Genomic DNA, 23,226 nt, shown 5'->3' on the forward strand with positions numbered 1-23,226 from the left:
CCATCAGCAGGAGATTTTTGCTGAGGGTCTTTTTGTGCAGGGTCACTGGGCCCTGTGCAACAGTCTCAATTTCAGTCTGCTTTCACCTCCACATACATTAAAGACAGTCTCTACCCCTTTTTTCTTATTTCATAGCTTAGTGGCTCATGGCCTAGACTTCCTTCAATATCTTATAATAACCTATAATGGAAAATAATCTGAAATATACATATATATAACTGAATCACTTTGCTATACACCCGAAACTAATGCAATATTGTACATTTCTACTCTTAAATGTTAGCTTTATCTTCAAGGAGTTTATGATGCCAGTGACAAGCAGAGCAGATATCCAATATTATCTGAAAAGGAAAAAGGTCATACTCTGTCAGACAGGGACTTGGGTAGATGACAATAACTACAGAGATTAAGAGGAAGAAAGTCATGGTAGGCCTGAAGCCTCATGGAAACTTCATGAAGGAGGTGAACCAGAGCTGAGCCTCAAAGAGAGAGTAGTAATTCTCTTACTAAAAGCAAAAGCAAATGTTAACATGATGTTCCCATACTGTTAATTGTATCATAGGGAGTTCTTGCAATCAACCTTCTCATCTCTCGAGACTCACACCTCCTAGGCATGCACCTTGTTTGACCTCACAGCTGTTGCACAGTAGTTTTCATCCCCTATCGTGTATATTTTGACCCCTCGAACATATTTCTACCACATCTGTTTCTCTCCCTAGAATGTAAGTACTCTTAGGCAGAGACCATTTCTTATTCATTTTTGTTTTCCCACAATGTTACTATCTCACAGAGCTGACATGTAGGTATGCCTTTTCTTATCAATTATATCAAGACTAAATCACATAATTCTTTGTCAGTTTTGAAGACTGGAAATCAAACCCTACTCTCCTGTTTGCCTTTATGTAGCTGAAATGCCATTATGGGATGGTTAAAAAGAACAGCGAGATATAGAATGTCTAGTAAAAATGATGTGGGCTGGAAAATATGATGTAAATTATCAGGATTGAAAACAAAAATTCTATCTTCAGCACGGGAAATATTGCAGATGGTATTGAAATGTGACTCAAAAGTGTGATTTCATAAAAGTGATGGTATTTATATGAGCAATTCAAAGTAGATTGAAAACTAATTCTGATGGAAAAGTTTTAAGAGTTTAAATACTTTTTCATGATTCTACTTTACTGGAATTCAGCTAGGCTCTGAAGCTCAGTAAATTTCCCCCTATATATCCTACTTGGATTAAACCATAATCAGTATTACATGTATGCCATCTCTGTCTAGACCTCTAATCTAAAAAGTCTTAAAGAAAATTAAAAACTAACCCTTCACAATGTTAGATACATCTATGAACCCGTTTGTTCCCATCATTTCATGACTTAAGTAAAGCATACCTAAGGTCTTGGATTTCAACATTTTTCTTCCCTGCCACATAATTTACCTACTCCTGTAATGCAAGTAAGAAATATAATAAATAGAACCACAAGAATTACAGAAAATCCATGTGCAATAATTGAGGTACAAATAAGTACATATTCTTTTAGTTACTAGGAGTTAGATTTTAAAAATTGAAAATGATGCATGTTGTTATGGCTATGCAAAAGTAAATGCATTGCATGTAGGTTTTTATAGTTGGTGGCTGGCAAATGTGAAGCACTGGAAGAGGCATTGAAGAATTTCCTAGTCCCAAATCCCAACTTCTTTAATTCTCAAATCTGTACCTAATAGAAAGTTTCCTACTCTATTCCTGAGCATCTCCTGGACATAGCTGATGCAAATCTGATTATCAAATCTGATCTGATGTAAGCCAAGGAAATACAGTTATTATAGTACAATGTCTAACTAAGCTAACTTTTAATAATTTTTATTTGAAAAATGTTTGTTTCCTGGCATGGGCTTTTAGCAGAATGAAAACACCCTTTACCAGCAGAAAAGGTAGTGTTTTCTCCATCTGATCTTTCATCATATAAAATTCTTGATCAAGCCAGAACCTTCTGAAATACATGATTTGGAGACCTTCCAAAAGGTCCTGTCCTGAAAGGGATGGTAAATTACAGTTTGATCTCATTTGTCCTAAATTCTGTACATCATTCACCTGTGAGTTATAAGTGTCTCACCCTTGTGAGATATGTCCCATAACTCATTCTCATCAGTATGATGCATTTACTACTAAAAGATTCATATCTTGGAAATAACTTGACTGTTTCAAACTATGGTCTCTAATTAATCATACAGTAATTGCATTAAGTACTGTTCTAGTTGCCAAGTCTAATTATATTTCACCCAGATGAATCTGTGTCTGGCCTCTGTATCTGGCTTTCTTTCTGAGATTTAATCAAGGGCATGCTTTAAATGGAATTCTGAGACTGGACATTGAAGTTCCCCCAAATGTTTGGGTTTTAAAGATCAATAGCAAATTCAGCATGCATTTTTCACATGCAGAAACCCAGTAACTGTGGTTTGAATAGACCAGGAAGGCATTTACAATTTAAGGCTAAAAACAAGTCTGTCACAAATCAAAATCAAGTAATGCAGATCTATAGAAGTGAATGTGCATGCATATCTGCCAGATCTGCCTTCAGATAGCATGATTCAATTAGTAAGAGAGTGTCTTTTTGATGTTACTTCCCCTGTATTAGGGGCTGTCCACATCTCTTTTTCCATTCCCCACCAGAATATATACATCTTAGGATGGGCACTGGTTCTTTTCTATTGTAGTAATCTTCACTCATTAAAAAAAAAAAAACAAAAACAAACCTGGTACCTAATAGTCCCTTAATGTGTATAGTGTATTTAGGGATGAGTGAATTAATGAATTGATAAAATAATAAGCATATGACATTTTAATCACAGTGAAAATGTTTAATAGTCAATAGAGGCTTTTAATGGTTAAAAGAAAAAGATATGCTCTCTCTTGCATACTATAGAAATCAAACTGAAAATTCAAATTTGAATACTACATTTCAAACATTAGAGTAAAATTCCTTTCCAGTATTTTTAAATTATATATTCTATTATTTTTAAATAAAATTATCTTCTTACTGGCAAGAAGTGACATTCATAGTGTCCTTTAGGTGTTTGTAAATTTCACCCTGTTGTGCCCATGCATCCACATTCAACTTACCATCTTTTTCAGTAACTCACCCCATGTCTGAAAGTAAATTTAAGCAGCTACTCTTCAGAGGTTTCCGGTCAGACCAGATATTTTTGTATTTGAATGAAATTCTTCAAAAGGCCTACTGCAGGGCTTCCCTGGTGGTGCAGTGATTAAGAATCCACCTGCCAATGCAGGGGACACGGGCTCGAACCCTGTCCGGGAAGATCCCACATGCCACAGAGAGACTGGGCCAGTGCACCTCAACTACTGAGCCTGTGCTCTGAAGCCTGCAGGCCGCAGCTACTGAAGCCCGTGCACTTAGAGCCTGTGCTCTGCAGCAAGAGAAGCCACCGAAATGAGAAGCCCGCGCACCACAGCTAAGAGTAGCCCCCGCTCGCCGCAACTAGAGAAAGCCCTCGCGCAGCAGTGAAGACTCAGTGCAGCCAAAAAGAAATAAAATAAAATAAAAAGTAAGTAAGTAGGGCTTCCCTGGTGGTGCACTGGTTGAGAGTCTGCCTGCCGATGCAGGGGATGCAGGTTCGTGCCCCGGTCTGGGAATATCCCACGTGGCGCGGAGCGGCTGGGACCGTGAGCCATGGCCGCTGAGCCTGCGCGTCCGGAGCCTGTGCTCCGCAACGGGAGAGGCCACAACAGTGAGAGGCCCGCACACCGAAAAAAAAAAAAGTAAGTAAGTAAATAAGTATATAAGAAAGGACTACTGCAAACAATTATAATAAATCTTATATTGATTCTGTTACCGTTATTAATGAAAACGAGAAAATAAGTGCTAGGGTTATTGTACATAAAATAATCACTAGGGTGTTTTTTCAGGCTCCGGACACGCAGGCTCAGCGGCCATGGCTCACAGGCCCAGCCACTCCGCGGCATGTGGGATCTTCCCAGACCAGGGCACGAACCCGTGTCCCCTGCATCAGCAGGCGAACTCTCAACCACTGCACCAGCAGGGAAACCCCAATCACTAGGTTTTAATATTCTAATCTGAGTCAATTCAAGGTCTATCCTGAGAAGAATCAGGCACTGGCTGAATGGCTTTTAGAGAAACATATTTTGTGGTTGTTTGATAGAAAAGTCACTACAGGAAACCGGGCACTGGCCTGGCTCATTGCATTTACCTACTCACAACTTGTGAGGGAGAATATCCCAGTTCTTTCATTCTTTGTGAAATGGGCAAGAGCACCATGCATATTTACTGCCAGGTACGTAAGGACCTGCCCCCAAAGCATTACCAACCATTCAGTTCACTATGATATCTAAACAACTTCCTAATGTTTACCTCTACTCTGAACCCTCTGCCCAGAAGAAGAGAAAAGGGCGGTTGTCTTTAATGGAACTAAACTGGAAAGGGAAATCACACATAGGTGATCATACATCAGGTGATCTAATAATTTCATCAGTATGTCCAAGTGTTTATTTGTAAGAATCGAATTTCACAAACTTCTAATATTTTGGGGCTTCTTTGCATGTTTGTATTCTCATATTACCCTAAAGTTATATTTGTTATAGTCACTAAGGCAGTAAATTGTACTTTTGAACATATTTAGCTCCTTTGTTAGGCTGAGGGCTCCTTGTAGTGCTGGTGTACCTAATTTACATTGTAGTCCAGAGCCTGATGAAGTGTTGAACATTTAGTAGCTCCTCAATAAATGCTGAATTAATTAATGAGAGCTTCCTGCATCACCTTCAGATGTCTGTTCTTTGACTTTCATCCACATCTTGAAATAGCTTTGAAACTCTGTTCATCACTCCATTTAATATTCCCTCCAAAAAAATCACAAAGAAGATACATATTAATATTTATTGGGCTTCCCTGGTGGCACAGTGGTTGAGAGTCCGCCTGCCGATGCAGAGGACACGGGTTCGTGCCCTGGTCCGGGAAGATCCCACATGCCACGGAGTGGTTGGGCCCGTGAGCCATGGCCACTGAGCCTGCGCGTCTGGAGCCTGTGTTCTGCAATGGCAGAGGCCACAACAGTGAGAGGCCCGTGTACCACAAAAAAAAAAAAAATTTATTATGTCGTGACACAGTGATTTGCTTCTAAGGGCTTGTTATACTGCCTTCATTGTCCTGAAAAACATTACAGTCTAGATGCAGAGGCAAGAAAAACCACATAAAATATTAAATTACAAAATGAAGGGGTAGTGATTAAAAGTAAAATGAATACCATAAATGATATGAATATAGTGTGTTTTAAGATTATGCTAAGTTAGGTCCATTCAGGAGATTCATATCTGGGAAAATATGAGGTTCTTTGGGGACTGTGGCCAGAGTTAGTTGGCTTGAAGGATTGAGGGGCCTCCTGGAAGGATACAGTCGAAACCAAGAGAATCAATAGAAAAATCTGACCCAATAAGTAAGTCTTAGTCATCAGAGGGGAGGAGTGACGTGATGAGTTGCTTGAATGAATCCCTAAGCATAGCATTTCCTTTCACCACTGACTCATATGAGAATTTTTGGGAGAAACAAAGAACTGTGACATAGAACTGAAATTACTGTGTAAGATATTAATATTCATGAGATATCAGTCTTATAAGATATTGGGCAAAAGCTTTTATCCTTTAGTAGAGGATAAGAAAAAAGGATGGAGGCCTTGTCTTCAGTTCTGCCTTGGAAATATTGTCCAGTGTGGGAACTGGAGGGTGCAGTTAATCACTGGATAATATGATACCCAGACAAGGAGTATCTGGAAGCATCACAGGTGTCATGCAGGGGCATCAGTACCCAGTAGAGGTAGCCATGGTTTACTGAACTCTCAGTGTTATCAACAAAGAGGGAAGGAGGAACAGAAAAGTATAATAGTGGCTAGACATAGTTTTGAATCCATGTTGACTCCCTTTGGTGATACCTCAGAATACCTGGAGCAAGACTCAGCATCGGGTATTAGCAAGTGACAGGTTACATGCATAACAGACATTTACAGGAAGGTGAGTTAACTGAACTGCAGTGCAATCTAGGAAATCTTCATGCAGCAGGAAGAACTGGATCTAGATCTATAAAAAGAGAGGAGGGTAATGGGGAGAGGCAGTACTGAAAGATGAAGATGAGCAAAGACAAAGAAGAAATATCTGTGATCTCTGGTTCATGGGAGACCATGAACATAGCACTGTGACTGACGGTAGCTCTGTGTACATTAGAGAGGATAGTGAGCAACTGAGTTAGAACTGGATATTGGGGCCAAAATTCAAGAAACCTGGAGCTGTATCATCTCAAAAATCTAAAAAGAGCAAGCTCCTGATGTGAAGATTTCAGAATTTTTCAGATAGGAATATTCCCATGACCGATAGCCATGCAGTAAGCACTTTGGATATTTTATTTTTAATTTTAAGAAGCTCTATGAAGAAGTATTATTGTATTTATTTTCTTTAAATCAAAATTGAGAGTTTAAGTAACTTGCCCAATGTGACACAGTAACAACTGAGCTGGGATTTGAGAACAGATGTGTGTGGTTCACAAACCACTACACGTCACCTTTTCTAAATTTGCTTTACTCAACAACCTAATCTCAACGGGGTTAGGTTGGCCTTGCATTTTCCCCACTCTGTTCTATTTCCTTGGATAAAATAATGGTGATTGCATATTACATAAAGATAGAAAAAACGTTAATGGTGATCTCTCACTTCTTGAAATCAGTTCTTTTTTTTTTTTTTTTTTTTTTTTTTGCGGTACGCGGGCCTCTCACTGTTGTGGCCTCTCCCGTTGCAGAGCACAGGCTCCGGATGCGCAGGCTCAGTGGCCATGGCTCATGGGCCCAGCCGTTCCAAGGCATGTGGGATCTTCCCAGACAGGGGCTCAAACCCACGTCCCCTGCATCGGCAGGCGGACTCTCAACCACTGCGCCACCAGGGAAGCCCCGAAATCAGTTCTTTTTAATGATGTTCAGTTTACCTGTATATTTTTTGAAGACCCTGGCCTGGAATTTTCTATTTTTTTATTATTTTGGTGCCTTCTGATGAATCTGCCTACATCATGTATACTTGAGTGGTTCACCTTGGTGTGTTAATGCTGTGGGAGATGATGTGCCTGGTACTTTAACAAAAGACACATTCTTGTGCCTTCAGTGACAAAGGACTTTAAGCATTAAAGGAGATAAGAAGGGAGAAAGGAAATGGGTTTTATAAAGGAGAATGAGGCAGGCAGAGGAAGTGTTGATGATAGATGAGACTGGAATTATAGACTCCACCACCAGGGTGAAGTGATTAGGCTTGACTTGGTTTACTTAGAAAATGGACTTCAGAAGAGATAAGACCAGCCTTCTGGACTGGAAATAGATGTGACTTGGGGCTTAGAGATGAAGACACCCACCTGACAGGAAATCAATAAAGGCTTTCACTACTACTGAAAAGGAGGAACCTTCTGTCTAGTCTAAATACCTGTGAGCACCTAACTTAATTCGTTTCAAGGACCCTGTTAAAGTTGCTGTGAAAACAGTGAAGAAGTGCCAAGGGCGTAAGCTACTAAGGAAAGGTATGAGTAGTAACTGGGAAATCTTGTTCCTGAGCTTGGTTGGCAGATGGAAGCACCCTCCCGTGTTGGACGTTGTTAAAGGGGCACCTATGAAGAAGCAAGCTTCTTTGCTGCCCCTTCTGGCTGCTTTATGTAAAGCGTATTTAACGACGCTTCATGTTACTGAATCAGTTTGACTTAGCAAGAATCGCCCACAAAGAAATCACATTCTAATAAAAGTGTGTGTGAATTTACATATATATGGAATCTAAAAAAAAAAAATGGTTCTGATGAACCTAGGGGCAGGACAGGAATAAAGACGCAGATGTAGAGAATGGACTTGAGGACATGGGGAGGGGGAAGGGTAAGCTGGGACGAAGTGAGAGAGTGGCATGGACATATATACACTATCTAATGTAAAATAGATGGCTAGTAGGAAGCCACCGCATAGCAAAGGGAGATCAGCTCGGTGCTTTGTGACCACCTAGAGGGGTGGGATAGGATATATGTATATACATAGCTGATTCACTTTGTTATAAAGCAGAAACTAACACACCATTGTAAAGCAATTATACTCCAGTGAAGATGTGAAAAAAAATGTGTGTGAATTTGTTTTGGAGGGTTGAAATAATTGGTAGATAAATCCAACTTTAAGAGAAATGAAAGAAAATCTTCAGGCTACACAGTTCAGATAGCATTATGCATGATGTGGTTTTCTCCTAATTGAAAATGGGGGAAATTTTCCAAATTATTTATGAACTCAGTGAAAAAAATTAGAATGTGCTATCCTATACTCCTTGATGTCAGTTTAACCCAAGCATTAGTCATGCATTTTCAGATTTCCAGAAGAAAAAAAATCCTCATAAATGGGACCTTAGTTACTCTTTTAAATGTCCTTTCAGAAATGGGCTTTGAAATAACACAATAGAGGTTTGATAAGATACAGTGATGGAATAGAGGGATGATTAAAAATAAATGTCTCCAGGAAACATTATTTTAATATTTATGGTTGGAACTAATTTTTTATACTTGTGTCACTGAGGTAATATTGTAACATGAATTCTACAAATATGTTCATGTATTCCATCATTTGCAGTAAATATTAATTGTGATTCCATTTTAGCTCTCAAATATATCCAATTCTCCCCATCTTCTCTGCTCCTGGATTGATGTAATGGACTCTTTAACTGTTCCCCATACCTCAGATCTGGCCCCTGCTCAGTCTGTTTGCCATCATATGGGGCTTAGTATCTGGAGGAAAGTGGAGTTCCTGCTTTGTCCATTGCTCTCTATGTAGGGGGATGTTAGCTATGCCTGTACATTTGCTAAGGAAATTAGTTCTAGCCCTGGTGTCTGGGTTTATAAGTCTAAATATTATCATGTCAGAAGAGCACAGTTTTCTGTCAGGCTTACTCCTTAAATAGGGATGCCAGGAACCACTCACTTAGGTTCAGCTTCCGCTAAGGGATTAAGTCCTAGTGTTGGTGTTTGTATTTCCTCCCCTCCCTGGACCTAACGGGGTCCTAGGTTACCCAAAGTCATAATAACAGCCCCAACCTCCTCTTATAGAGAAGGAGTTAATTAGATGAAATAGTAGAGAGCAAAGCAAAATGGGCACAATATGGCAGAATTCAAGCTGAGGTCCTCCTTTTTATGGGTAGCTTGGAAATTTTTGTGTAGTGCTTCACTGAGTTCCATGGGTTCTGAGGGATTGGGGAGCTTGTGGAATAGTGCTCACTATTAGTTTAGTTACCAACATACTGAGTGATCTTTTTTCCTACATGAAAGATTCCAGAGAGTTTTTGTGGCTTCTCTTTTTCAAATGTGGTCAATTTTAGCCCAGTTCCATTTGTCTATACAAAAGGACCACACTTCTTTTTCCACTGGCGGCATTAGGTGGTAATTAAGGCCATAAAAACCAGTACAAATAGGATCATGAAGAACCTCATGTACCAGGGCTTCATTCAAGAGCCAGATAACTAGTGGGTATGAAATAGATGGTCTTTTCCAAGGAAGGAGGTCAAAGAGCAAAAGGACACATGATCAGCTCACATGACAGGCAAAAACCAATTATATTGGGAGCTCAGAACAAGTTGGTTTCCCTTCTAAAATAAAAGTCAGCCCACAAATATGTATTGAGCCACTACCATGTGAGAGGCATTATCCGAAGTTCTAGTGATGGTAGAGAACTGGAAAGGTCAATCCTGATGATAAGGGCCATAATTCTAATGGGAGAAGGCATATAATAAAATGTCAAAAGAACTAATTTAAGTGACTCAAAGAGAGGTTAAAGGCTTTATTCAACTAATGTGCTCAGGCAGCACCTGAAGACCAGGTAACTCTCCTAGTTGAAGCAGGGCTGGGATTTTACGGGATGAGAAGAGGACTGGGTACCTGTACTTATGGTCTGATTCTGGTATCACTTTTCATCTTCAGTTGCTGTAATTCTTATTGTTGGAATGGCTGGATGTTGTTTTGGTCCTTGGGCCTCTTGCTCAGGGTCATTGTTGTAATATCATGCAAAAAACTGTCAGGACATTTCTTTTCAAACCTGTTTTTATAAACTTTGCCATTTGTTGGTTAGTCAAGGTTCAGCAGCAGAGGACATAGGAATAAAAAGGAGAAAGAATAAAAAGGAAGAGAGGCAGTTGTCAAAGGCTGTCTTTGTTCTTGTACAGAAAGTATACAAATAAATAAAATATCTTCAGTGTCTGTAAATTGAATCAAGAAAGTAAATCCAGGAAAGTGTGGAAGAGAGTTGTTAAGGAGACATCTCCTAGGAGAAGACATTCAAGTTGAAACCTGACAGCTGAGAAGGAGAGAGCCATTAAAAATATGGGAGATTTGGCAACTACAGATGCTGGAAAGCAGGAATAAGCTAAGCATGTTTGAAGAGAAGAAAGAACAGGGCGATATGGGAGACACAGGTAAGCTAGAGAGTTCATAGGACATGCTTTGGCATTTGGTGACACGGGGGAGGTGGGAAGGAGAAGTAAGGATGCAAGGAATTTCATACTTGATTGTAATTGTTTTGAGCTGACACTAGCCCTTGCTGCCCTTGGCAGGTGTTTAGAGTAGGCTCTGATGGGCTGTTTGCAACGGTGGTTCTCAAACATCAGCATGCTGAGAAATCATTTGGGCATTGGGTTAAAATGCAGATTCTAATTCAAAAGGCCAGAGATATAGGACCTGTTATTCTCTTGCCTAACGAACTCCCAGGTTACACTGATGATGCTTGAGCACCCTTAGTAGGAAGTCTTCAGGGGCTTCCTTGCAGACCCTTCTCTCTTCTCCAAATCCCCCCCAGTACTTAAGGCATCAGAATGAGTGCACCTCTATTTTACTTTCTTCCTTCTTTGCCATTCAGAGGACCAAGGGAAGGCTTTTCCTTGGTCTATCTATTAGCCCACCTGACGCCCCTGCTATCTCCTTAGAGGGCTGGGTCTTGGTAGATTTCCAATTCAAATATAAAAATGGTAGAAGCTATTTAAACCACTTTCCCTCCAGGTGTCATTAATATTTTGAGGTTATTCTATAATACACTATTTACACATTCTATGTTGTCTCTGAGGAAGAGTAATAATTGTTAAAAGAAAAGTACCCATTTCTTCTTATTTATACTTAACAGAGCTATGTTTTTCTTCACTTGGGAGCCCTTTAGACTGTAGACTACAGACACTGAAAGTATTTGTTGTCTTTAAATATGGGAAATTTTAGGGCTTCCCTGGTGGTGCAGTGGTTGAGAATACACCTGCCAGTGCAGGGGACAGGGGTTTGATCCCTGGTCTGGGAAGATCCCGCATGCCACGAGCAACTAAGCCCGTGCGCCACAACTACTGAGCCTGCACTCTAGAGCCCACGAGCCACAACTACTGAGCCCATGTGCCACAACTACTGAAGCCCACGTTCCTAGAGCCCGTGCTCCACAATAAGAGAAGCCACCACAATGAGAAGCCCGCACACCGCAGCGAAGAGTAGCCCCCGCTCGCCGCAACCAGAGAAAAGCCCACGCACAGCAACGAAGACCCAACACAGCCAGAAACAATAAATAAAATAAAATAATAAGTAAATTTATAAAAACTGGGAAATTTCTAAATTTTGCTAAATAATTTAAAACTAATTTCTTGGAAAAAAAGGGCATTTGTAAGTGCATGTATGTAGAGGTAGTAATTTGACTAAAACATTGCCTAAGCAAACTAGGAACAACAGAGAAAATATTTTCCCTCTGTGCTAAATTATCTTAGAAGTCCTAAGTATTTTTTGTTCTCTCCTACAAATACAAAGCATGGGGGAATGACTGTAGGTCAAGGGGACTATGTTGTTGAATTGCAAAAGCATCACATGAATTTATAGGTCGCTTAGTACTTTATGATAGGGAACAATGTCTCTGTTTCTAACAATCCTACCTTAATATTTTCCTTCATTTTAAGGAAAGTATATTGTTTCAGAGCAATAGGTTTATGATATTGGTGGGCATAGGGTCTGCTCAGCTATGTATTACACCTGTGAACTTTGGCAAATTGGTTCGGCCCCTCTGAGCCTCAGACTCCTCAGATGCAAAGTCTGGATTATAGTAGTACTTCATGTTTATATCAATTAAATAGGTATGCATGTAAATTGTAAGCAGAGTGTCTGGTACACAGTAAGCTTTCAATAGATGTTAAGCATTAATATTAGTAGTATGATTACTAATTATTATTTTCCCGACAAGAGCAAACCCAATTCAGGAAGAACTGGTTGGCAGAGGCTTCAAAACATATTCATGATTTGAAGCTCATGTACCAGCTGCTAATTTGCTTCTTTATTTCGTTTGATTTTCTTTAGCTGCACAGAAGGGAGGTGGGTGGCAGAAGCTTAATTTATTTGTCCCTTTGTTTTTTTTTTTTTGAAAATGTGGGTTTTGGCTCTCACTATTTTGAGGCATGGACTGGTGATGGCATTGGGGAGATGCACACTTGAGGGAGGTGGGAGGATTATATCGCTCTCTTGGTGGTTCTAGCGTCTTTCTTTCCCCAAGTGATCAGCATAGATACTAGATTGCCAGTGCTGCCGGCCAAAGGCCTTTCCTTCCACAGACTTGGAAACACATGAAAAGAGCCATGACTCATGGGCTACAACTTTTTCAGCTGCTTGATAGAAGCACTGATAGGCTCAGCTCCCATGTTCCCATCACCCCACAGGCTGGCTGAAGGGGAAAGTGCTCTCTGGTTTTCAAATAAAGTGCTTCCCAGCGATCATTGAGATTAACTGAGAGAGAGACTGTGGAAAAGTTAGGATGCTGTTCCTTTCCTTGGCTGAAGTCAGTGGAAAGGATGATCTGGGGTGACACCAGGGTTTCTTCAGACCCTTAGAGGTATGGCATATGAAGTACTTTCAAATCTTTCTTTACAAACTCTCCCAGTCCCCGCTTTCCTGCATTTCACCCCTTGTACTTGGCATGTTTCTCTAGGAGCACTTAACTCATTGTGTCATCTTTTGCTGTGGTACTTGTTATGGGCCAGCCTCTCTTCTGTGTGCTGTGTGAGGGCAAGTCCTCTGCCTTTTTTTTTTTTTTTTTTTTTTATGGTACGCGGGCCTCTCACTGTTGTGGCCTCTCCGTTGCGGAGCACAGGCTCCAGACACGCAGGCTCAGCGGCCATGGCTCACGGGCCCAGCTGCTCCGTGGCATGTGGGATCCTCCTGGACCGGGGCACGAACCCGTGTCCCCTGCATCGGCAGGCGGACTCTCAACCACTGTGCCACCAGGGAAGCCCTGCCTTTTTAATCATTGGATCTCCAGCCCTGAGCTCAGTGCCTGGTAGACTCTGAGGGTTTACATAGCAATTGTTGACTACATGGACAGATGGACTGGTGAATGGGTTCATGAGTTAGGAAAAAAATACTTCAGTACCGTGGATGGTGGTATATATGGGAATATGCTTTAATTATCAGATGGCTATTTGGGAGGGATGAATTATTTATTAAAAAGACAGTTCTGAAGTTCAGAAAACTTGCTTTGTTGTCAAACTTCAGGTCATAATGTTAAGTTTGTGAGCAGCTACTTTGTCCATAAAACTCCCAAGTAATTTTGGGGAGAATTTAGAATGAAAAAAGAAAGCATCCTCAAAAGTATAAATGGACATTTGTGACAGACATGGCATTCTAAATGAACATTAAAACAGATATGGTTGGGCCTCCCTGGTGGCGCAGTGGTTGGGAGTCCGCCTGCCGATGCAGGGGACACAGGTTCGTGCCCCGGTCCGGGAGGATCCCACATGCCGCGGAGCGGCTGGGCCCGTGAGCCATGGCCACTGAGCCTGCGCGTCCGGAGCCTGTGCTCCGCAACGGGAGAGGCCACAACAGTGAGAGGCCCGCGTACCGCAAAAAAAAAAACAAAAAAAACCAGATATGGTTTATGTAAAGGTAAGATACATTGAATCTGTAAGAGATTTACATACACAGGGAGCTTAAAGTTCTGTTGAGAAAAAATGATAGAACTTTATCCATGAACTCACTAAATAGTATTTATTAAAGACCTACTTTGGGGCTTCCCTGGTGGCGCAGTGGTTGAGAGTCTGCCTGCCGATGCAGGGGACATGGGTTCGTGCCCTGGTCCAGGAAGATCCCGCATGCCATGGCCACTGGGCCTGCGTGTCCGGAGCCTGTGCTCCACAACGGGAGAGGCCACAACAGTGAGAGGCTCGCGTACCCCACCCCACCCCCAAAAAAAGACCTACTTTGTACTGAACATGATGGACTGAGGGATGAATTGATCCATGTCTCAGTCCTCTGGGGCTTCACAGTTAAATCAAGAAAAGAACATGTAAATAAGTCTTTGTAGTAAGAGGAGAACAGAGATAGGATCATGGCACTATCGCGAGATGGTCATGGCTAACCCCACTCAACAAAATCTAGAGACAACATGATATCTGAACTGGAACTTGAAGGATATGTGGGAGTTGACATGACAGGAGGGAAAAAGATGCTGTACCTGTGCAGAGATAAAGGGGTGGGGAAGAGCAGGTGCCTTCTGAGGAGTGCAGGTACTTCTGTGTGGCCAGTACATTGTGCTGTGGATGAGGAAAGTGAGTGGTTGAGATGAGAAAGACAGTGAGAAATTCAGCAGGACTTGAACATCAAGCTCTATATTCAAAATTTATTCTTCCACGTCAGTTATGCATAACTAAAGAATATAGTAATCTGGGCTTCCCTGGTGGCGCAGTGGTTGAGAGTCCGCCTGCCGATGCAGGGGACACGGGTTTGTGCCCCGGTCCGGGAAGATCCCACCTGCCGCCGAGCAGCTGGGCCCATGAGCCATGGCTGCTGAGCCTGTGCGTCCGGAGCCTGTGCTCCACAACGGGAGAGGCCACAGCAGTGAGAGGCCCGCGTACCACACACACACACACAAAAAAAAAGGATATAGTAATCTGTGCTAATTGCTTCTCCAAATACTGAGGTGGAATGCCTGAAGACTGCACTGTAGTTCTACTTTAGCAACTGGAAAAAATAACGTGTGTTCAGTGGCTATGTACTCCTGACCTCATGTACTTTACATAAAGGCAATTGATTAAAAACAAAATAATGTGATTTAACTTTATACCTTTGTGTCAGTTTGATATATATGATTTTACAAAACAGAAAAACATTCTGGAAAAAAGTCACCATGGTTTTATTTTAGGCAACAAAGAGAATCTTTTTACACTCAAAATGGACTCGTTGATAAGGTCAGGGATACAATCTAGGATCCCTGGCTTCCGACACATTGACTTTCATATAAGACCACCAAGCTCAATAAATGCAATAGCCTCCAAAGCTGGAAGGTGGCATTTTATCTTCTTTGCTACCTCATGCAAACTCTATTTGAGGGTTGTATATCACCAAGTTCTCTCACATGACTTTGAATATATGTCTTATAAGATTCCTTACCTCAGATAACTTCACAGATTGATCTTTTTTCAGTTTAGTTTAAAATTTTATTTATCTTTAGCCAAAAATATCATTAACTAGACATTATCCACTTAAAAATCAGCTTACCCAAATTTGTCAGTTCATTAGAAGAATTACTGTAGAAAATCAAGAACACATCTTCAAAAGCTGCCTGGATTTGTTTTATATTTGTCTGACCTATATTTTTAGAGTGCCTATAGGCAAAACACTATGTGTTTGCATGTGTGGAGGGGTATACACGAATAATACTCATATTGGCAAATACTCACATGACAGTTACTGTGTTGTAAGGCAGTAGTCCAAGTCCTTTTTATAATATTTACACATTTAGTTTTTTTCTATAAGGTGGGTAACTTTTAAAATACCTGTTTTATAGATGAGAAAACTGAGGCCCACAGAGATTAAGTAAGTTGCTCAGATCATGAACCAGGAAATGGAAGAGTCCTAGTTTCCTTGGAGGAAACTAGGACTCCCTAGAGCCCATGATAGGAAGAGAGTTCATGTAGCCATGTGGAAACTACTTTAGAAATACAGAACAGGAGGAGAGTTTATGTCTGGGGTGATTATGAAGGTTTCATAAAAGAAGAGACATTGAAACTGAGCCTAAGGATTGGTGGGCTTTTCTCAGGTGGAGGTTTAGATGACTGCAGACTTGGGATTGCCATTAGCAATGGCACCAAGGTAGAAGAGCACACGGTGTGTTTGGAAGACAACACTTGAAGCGATGTGTCAGGAGTGGAGTGGGGAGTCAGTGTAAAAGGGCAGAAGGAAAGTTATCAGAAGGGAAGTTATAGCAATTTCTAGAGAACCTTAAAGCCCAGATAAAAGAGTTTGAAATGTGTTCTGCATGTGAAGGTTTGTGGTTTTATTTTTTCTTTAGTTATTTTTCAAGCAAAGGAGTAAAATGAAGGCTGATGAATTAGGCAGCTATGTGTAGGATTGATTAGATGGCGAATGAGAAATATTTGAAAGGAGAAAAAGGTTGGCATTCTAAAGGATTTAAATCCTTCAGCAAGAACAACAAAAACAGAATTAAACAAGAACAGAGACTTGTGAAACATCTTAACTATGAAGTTGAAACAGAAAATCTGGAGCTTTGCTACAGCAGAAAAGGCACGGTTATGAAGGTAATCTCACCTTGCCTTCACAACAGGACTTTTTGCACCATCTGGAAATCTGGAAGAAGAATCCATTCTTTAGTTCCTTCCTGTACTCTGAAGCCATGAGTAACACAGTTCTTTAACTTTTCCTCTGTACTTTGGTGACAGGTTTTTCCAAGATAGGTGTACAATGGGTCACAGTTAGTACATCATTTTCAGATGTCCGTGGCTGTCCCGGGGTGTGGAATAATGATGTATGTGTTACTTTGAGGTGGGCATTAATAATGGTCATAGCTTACTCAGGGCACAGGGACCAGGAATGACTGAGCAGGGGGAGGTTTTCAGCCTGTAACAGACATTCTTGCCCAAATCCCTGTAGTTTCTGAAGAGGCATAAAGCATGGTCTGAACCTAATTTGGGTTTCAGCTTTCTGGTTGGACCACCTGTGCCTCATGAGGACACAGACATCAGATATCAAGAAGAGAGAATAAAGAGCCCATGCGATGGACATCCAGACAGAATTCTGAGGTAGACAAGAGAAAAGGCAAATCCCTGTCAGTTTTGTTCATTGGACTTGAAATGGTAGGGTGTCTAATGAAATGTAAGTTTCCTAGGAAGCTAAGTTTTGAGAGATCTGGGAGATTCCAGGGTAGCTCTGAAAACAGCGGGATCTGTATGGCATTGTCTTTCCATTAGGTGGGCCCCAATTAGTTGCCTCAGAGAAAAGAACAGGACAGCTCATCTGAAAGTTATAACCTTTTTGAAGTAGTCCTCTGAGTAAAGTTTAGTCTTTGTGAAACAGGTTACTGTTCAAGTGATGTGCTGCATTTATGACAGCCTCCTTACGATGCCCCAAAGTACATGGCCCTCGGTGTGTATTCCATCAAATGGGGCCTTTGGGGTTACCTTGGTGCCTCATTTCCCTCAAGAGAAAGCTTTAACAATCTAGAACTTAAGAAGCATCTTGAAATGTATGTTAAGGAAAAAACCAGACTGAATTTGTGTTATTAATCTACATCCAGTCTTAAAACTAATATTAAATCATTCACATATGAGAATATAAGCTGGTGATGGAAGAATGACCACATGCTTCTGCATCTTCACCCTCCATTCTGATCATCTTGTAGGCTGACCCCCTCTTTCCACTTTGAATGTGACTCTGGCTCAGTCAGTGTGTGAGGAACAGGATTGTCAGTGAGCCTGCTAGGCTAAAGCCTTTAAGCTTAGCCAAAGTGTATTGTCAGCTACCGGTTAGTTCAGGTGCTCTGAGAGGGGTGCTAATAAGGCCAAGGCTTTGGTTTGGGTCCATCTATGCCATTTTCCTTACTTTTTTTTTTTTTTTTTTTTTTTTTGTGGTATGCGGGCCTCTCACTGTTACGGCCTCTCCCGTTGCGGAGCACAGGCTCCGGACGCGCAGGCTCAGCAGCCATGGCTCGCGGGCCCAACCGCTCCACGGCATGTGGGATCCTCCCCGACCGGGGCACGAACCTGTGTCCCCTGCATCGGCAGGCAGACTCTCAACCACTGCGCCACCAAGGAAGCCCCTTCCTTACTTTTTACTTTTGCCTTTTTAAAACTTTTTTATTTTAAAATAATCTTAAACGTACAGAAAAGTTACAAGAATAGTGCAAAGAGTTTCTCTGTTCTCTTTACCCAGAATCAACAATTGTTAACGTTTTCCACATTTGCTTTACGATTCTTTATGTATCACATATATTCCAGAACTATTTGAGAGTAGGTTGCGTATGCCATGCCCCTCTACCCTTTAATTACTTCAGTGTGTATTTCCTAAAAATAAGAATATTCACTTATATAAATGCAGTGTATTTATTAAGGGTGATACTTTTATCTACTTTTACCTAATCTATAGTCCATATCAAATTTGTCAATTGACTTAACCATACTGCTTAGAGTACCAGATCCAATCTAGGATCAGATATTGCATTTATTGTATTAGAACTTTGACTAACAGGGGAGACTACAGAGGAGATAATTTTCAGATAATGTTTGGAAAGGGGCCATGGGAAAGTCAGATGAATTGAGTACCTTTGTATCCTCAGAAGAGCAGTCACTGTGAGATGGTCTATCAGCCAGGATTCTCCAGAGAAACAATGCCAATAGGATATATTATCCCTTAGGATGATAGATAAATAGACAGATGATAGATAGATAGATAGACAGATAGATAGATAGATAGATCATGGTAACAATTCAAATATTGTTATGAGCACAATGAAAATGTCATGAGCTTTCTTAGAAACTTGCGATGTTACCATTCATCATGGAATTTAAGCATGATTGACAAAAGAATAAGATAGAATTTATTTTTGCCTAGAAGACTTCAAAATCCCTTTATATAATTGTATACATATTGGTATGTGTGTGTGTATATATATGCATGTGTATATATGTGTACATATATATATACACATATACAAATAAACAAGATAGATGGAAGGATGGAGGTGGGGGAAGGCAAGTTCCAAACCAGTAAGGCAGGCCAGCAGGCTGGACACTTTGCCAGGACTCTGTTGTAGTCTTGAGCCTAAAATCTGTAGAATAGGCTGGTAGTCTTGTCACTCAGCAGGAGCTGATGCTGTAGTCTTGAAACAGAACTTCTTCCCTAGGAAACTTCAGTTTTTGTTCTGATGTCCTTCCAGTTGCTTGGATGAGACCCACACACATTTTTTAAGGTAATCTACTTAAAGACAACTGACTGTAGATGCTAGCCACACCTGCAAAGTACTTTCATAGCAACAACTAGATTAGTGTTTAATTAGATAACTGGTTTAGCCAAGTTAACACAGAAAACTATCAGGGGTAGAGATCCTCACCCACATTTTACATGTGAGGAGTCTAAGACTTAGCACTACTGTATTTATGGAGGACACACAGTATGCATGAGTGAGCCAGAATATAGACACAGTGCATCCCACTCCAAAACCTATGCTACTTCCACGGTACTTCTCATGCCCAAATTCAGCATAGGGTGATTTGGGAAGTGGTAAATTTCTAGTCACTGATGATATGCAGATATAATCTAAATGACCAGCTAGCAAAAATGTTCCAGAAATGATTCAAACCGTAAATAAAAGCCTGTACTAGATGGGTTTTAAAATTTCATTGACCTTTATGAATCTATAATAAGTATTTGAAAATGTATTTTGGGTTTTATTCCCTCTTATTGGAGCATAACATTTTTATGCACATATACCTTCACATTTAATTAGTACCTCTAATCAGAACAGACAGGTAAATTATACCCTTTTTCTTACCCCTAGAGCCTACATTATTTCTAGTTTTCAAAACAGCATTTCAAACTGTGCTACTATTTGGCAGATCCGTTAGGAGGTCTTAGAGAAAAATATGAGACTTTAGAGAAAAGCTGTGTAGTTGGAAAGCAATTGTAAAGGACTTTTATGTAAATATAACTTTATATATTGAAATAAGCCATTTGTTTCCTTATACTCTTTTTTTAATACATCTTTATTGGAATATAATTGCTTCACAATGCTGTGTTAATTTCTGTTGTACTACAAAGTGAATCAGCCATATGCATACATATAACCCCTCCCTCTTGAGCCTCCCTCCCACCCTCCAAGCATAATTTCATGGCTCAGTTTTTTTTTTTTTTTTACTTCTCAGTAAAATTGGAATCAAATCCTATGGTTTTTCTTGACAGTTATCCTCAACATTAGAAAAAGTTTCATCCTTTGTAGGGCATTTTAAGTAATAAATAATAATCATAAAAGTAGTATTCACTAAGCATTGTTAGGTGTCAAATACTTTGCTAGGTGATTTATAAGCATCATCTAGTTATTCCTCTTAAAAACTCAAAGAAGTAAGTACTATTACTGTATCCATTTTAAGAAAAAAGAACAGGCACAGGAAGATGAAATAGTCCTAAAAGTAAGATTCTACCCAGATGATGTGCAGGTGGATATTTTGTTTTCTAATTTTTACTTGGTATCTTCACATAAATGGATTTGTTTTATATATAATTCAAACTGTCCTTTAAAAATCTGACTGAGTGTTCATATTTCAGCAGATGATGGAGCAAAGTAATTAAGTGCCTTGTCCATGATCACTAGCAAGATGGTTGCTAAATTAGAGAATTAATTTATGACCTTTTAACATCAAGTCCAAAGTTTGTCCATTAAACTACAACATCTTCTCATAATAAAACCCACTGTTATGACAGCTTAACATATCATATTTCCCATTGCTTAGCAAATATTAATTGTCTATATTGCAGTCTATAATCACCATCACTGGGCAATGGCCTGGTTCTTTGCTTCAGTAACATGGTGTCATCCAATTTTAAGGCAGGTTATTTTTTCTGTAGGGGTGTTTTTCACCTGGTAAGAAATGGAAGGCAATTCTTTAGTCTGACTGAAGAATTTGAAATCTAAAGGAGTCTTATTGGGAAAATGGAAAGGATTGTCCAGATTTTTTTTCCAGATTTGGCTATAGTGAGATTTTGTGAACAGAAATCTCCTATATAGTAGAGGAAAGTCCTGTTGCATTCAAATCCAAGGATAGAGGTAATGATTCAAATGTTATTGTAAATACAATGGAAATGCCATGAGCTTTCTTATTGACTTGTGATATCACTGTTCTTGGTAGGATTTAAGCATAGCTAGAAAAAAAGTAAAATGGAATTTATCTTTGCCTGGAAGACTTTAAAAGTCCCTTCCAGTTTAGATTCATTTTAATTGTTAATTTTTGTTTTTAAGTAATATAGGAGACTCCCCTTATTACGTTTACCATTGTGAACAAGTATAATTCACATTTTCTAAATTACTATGTTATATGAGGATCGAACTGTATGAAATTGTTACTGTTTTTAGAGAAGAATCTACTCCCATATAGTTGCAGAGTTATACCTAATGGAGCATTAAGTAGAGTGCCACTGATAAAGCAGTCTGTTCTACAGTATCTTGTTGCATATTTACATGTATGATACTCAGACTGCGTGCATTAAATCCTTAAACAGACCTAGGATTCCTGATGGTGACATAGGATTTTTGATGGTGCCACAAGGGGTGTTCCTAAATTCTGTTCAGGCAGCATTCAGTGTGGAATTCATTTTCATACCTCTGAAGTCCCAGTTGGTTTATAAAACCCCAGCCATCGACTGCATTGCAGAGAAAGCAGAATGCAAGACTAAGAGAGAAAGCTGACCTAAGATAAGGCATCAGTTACTTTCAGAGCATTCATTAGAGGAGAGAAACTCAAGAAATAAATCTGTCTGTGCCAGGGCTTGTGAGTATAGAGCCAGCTAGAGAGAAAGGACCCTCTGGTGCAGATTTGTTTGAATATATGTTTCTACCACCAGGATCTAAACCTCTGTGCCTCTCTCAGGTCCACATCCTGGTATGAGAGCACATAACTACTTATGATAGCAAAGCATCGTGGCCTTCAAAGAGTCTGTCTCACAAGACTGAATGTCCCTGTTCAGCTGTGATAAGACTCTGTTCTTAAAGTGGATCTGAGTGTCTTAGTCTAAGAAATGTCTGAAGTTAGTATTAAAAGTTCTAATTCAGTCACCGTTCTGACACAGATCAGGATAGGGTTTGGAGCAACATGGAATAGAGAAAAGCTTTAGCAGATGATACAGAGAAGTTTCAAGAACTAAGTTTGTTCCCTTAGGCAGTTCAGCCTAAGTGTTTCACCAATTTCCAAGTGGGAACAATTTTTTTTAAAGTTACCATCTGGCCCACTCTGAATAGTATATTTAGTCTTTGTATGTATGATTATACATACATTCACTCTTTAGGACAATTAACATACTCATTATTTGTTGGGGTCCTCATCATCTGCTCTGAGTTTATGGAGTCTGAAGTTTTTGCAGGTCTGGTCCATCCCACATTTAGTATTAACTGTGAGTGCCCACTGCTCATTCTTGCTCTTATAGGTGTCTGAGGCATCTTAAAAATGGGGTGCCCACAGGGGACAATATTGCTGACATACTGCTAAACTCTGTGGCAAAGAGAGTCATCATTTTTGCTAGGTTGGTCAATTTGTGAGATGTTAGTTACTGGTGCAGACTTGGGGGGGGTCAACTGTCCAAGGCTTTAGAATCAGGAAAGGAAGAGTCTTGCTCTAATCACGGCTGGTGGTTAATACATATTGACCAAGCTACTGTTTGGTTTCTGGAGCTTCAGATAATACCTCTTTCAATGTTCTTTTTGAGTTTCACTCATTAGTCTTTCCCTTCTTAAATAATTCCTCTGGGATCTTCAGGACCAGGTTATATCCTCTCCTACCCCACCTACTGCAACTGGTTTCCTTTTAATCTGAGGAAAAACCTTTTCTCTTTGTTTCCTTCAGTGAATCAGTCTCTCTCTCCCTTCTCCTCTCCCCTCCTCTCCTCTCCTCTCCCTCTCTCGCTCTCCCTCTCTCCTTTTTTTCTCCTCTTCTCTCTCCCTCCATCTCTTCCTTCTCTCTCACAAACTTTCTTCTGTTTCCCCAGTAGACCTTATATGGCCTACCAATCCAGATTCCAAAGTATTAGCAAGCAAAACTATCATTCCTTCTCTTGTAGGGCTGGGAGAAATTAATCCCCAAACCTTTCCAGAAAAATATTTCTTCTTCCAGTACCTTCCTTCCAATACCACATAGAAAAAGAAAATAATTAGGCT

The sequence above is a fragment of the Mesoplodon mirus genome, assembly GCF_964341445.2.
Source record: "Mesoplodon mirus genome assembly, chromosome: 1".
NCBI classification, from domain to species: domain Eukaryota; kingdom Metazoa; phylum Chordata; class Mammalia; order Artiodactyla; family Ziphiidae; genus Mesoplodon; species Mesoplodon mirus.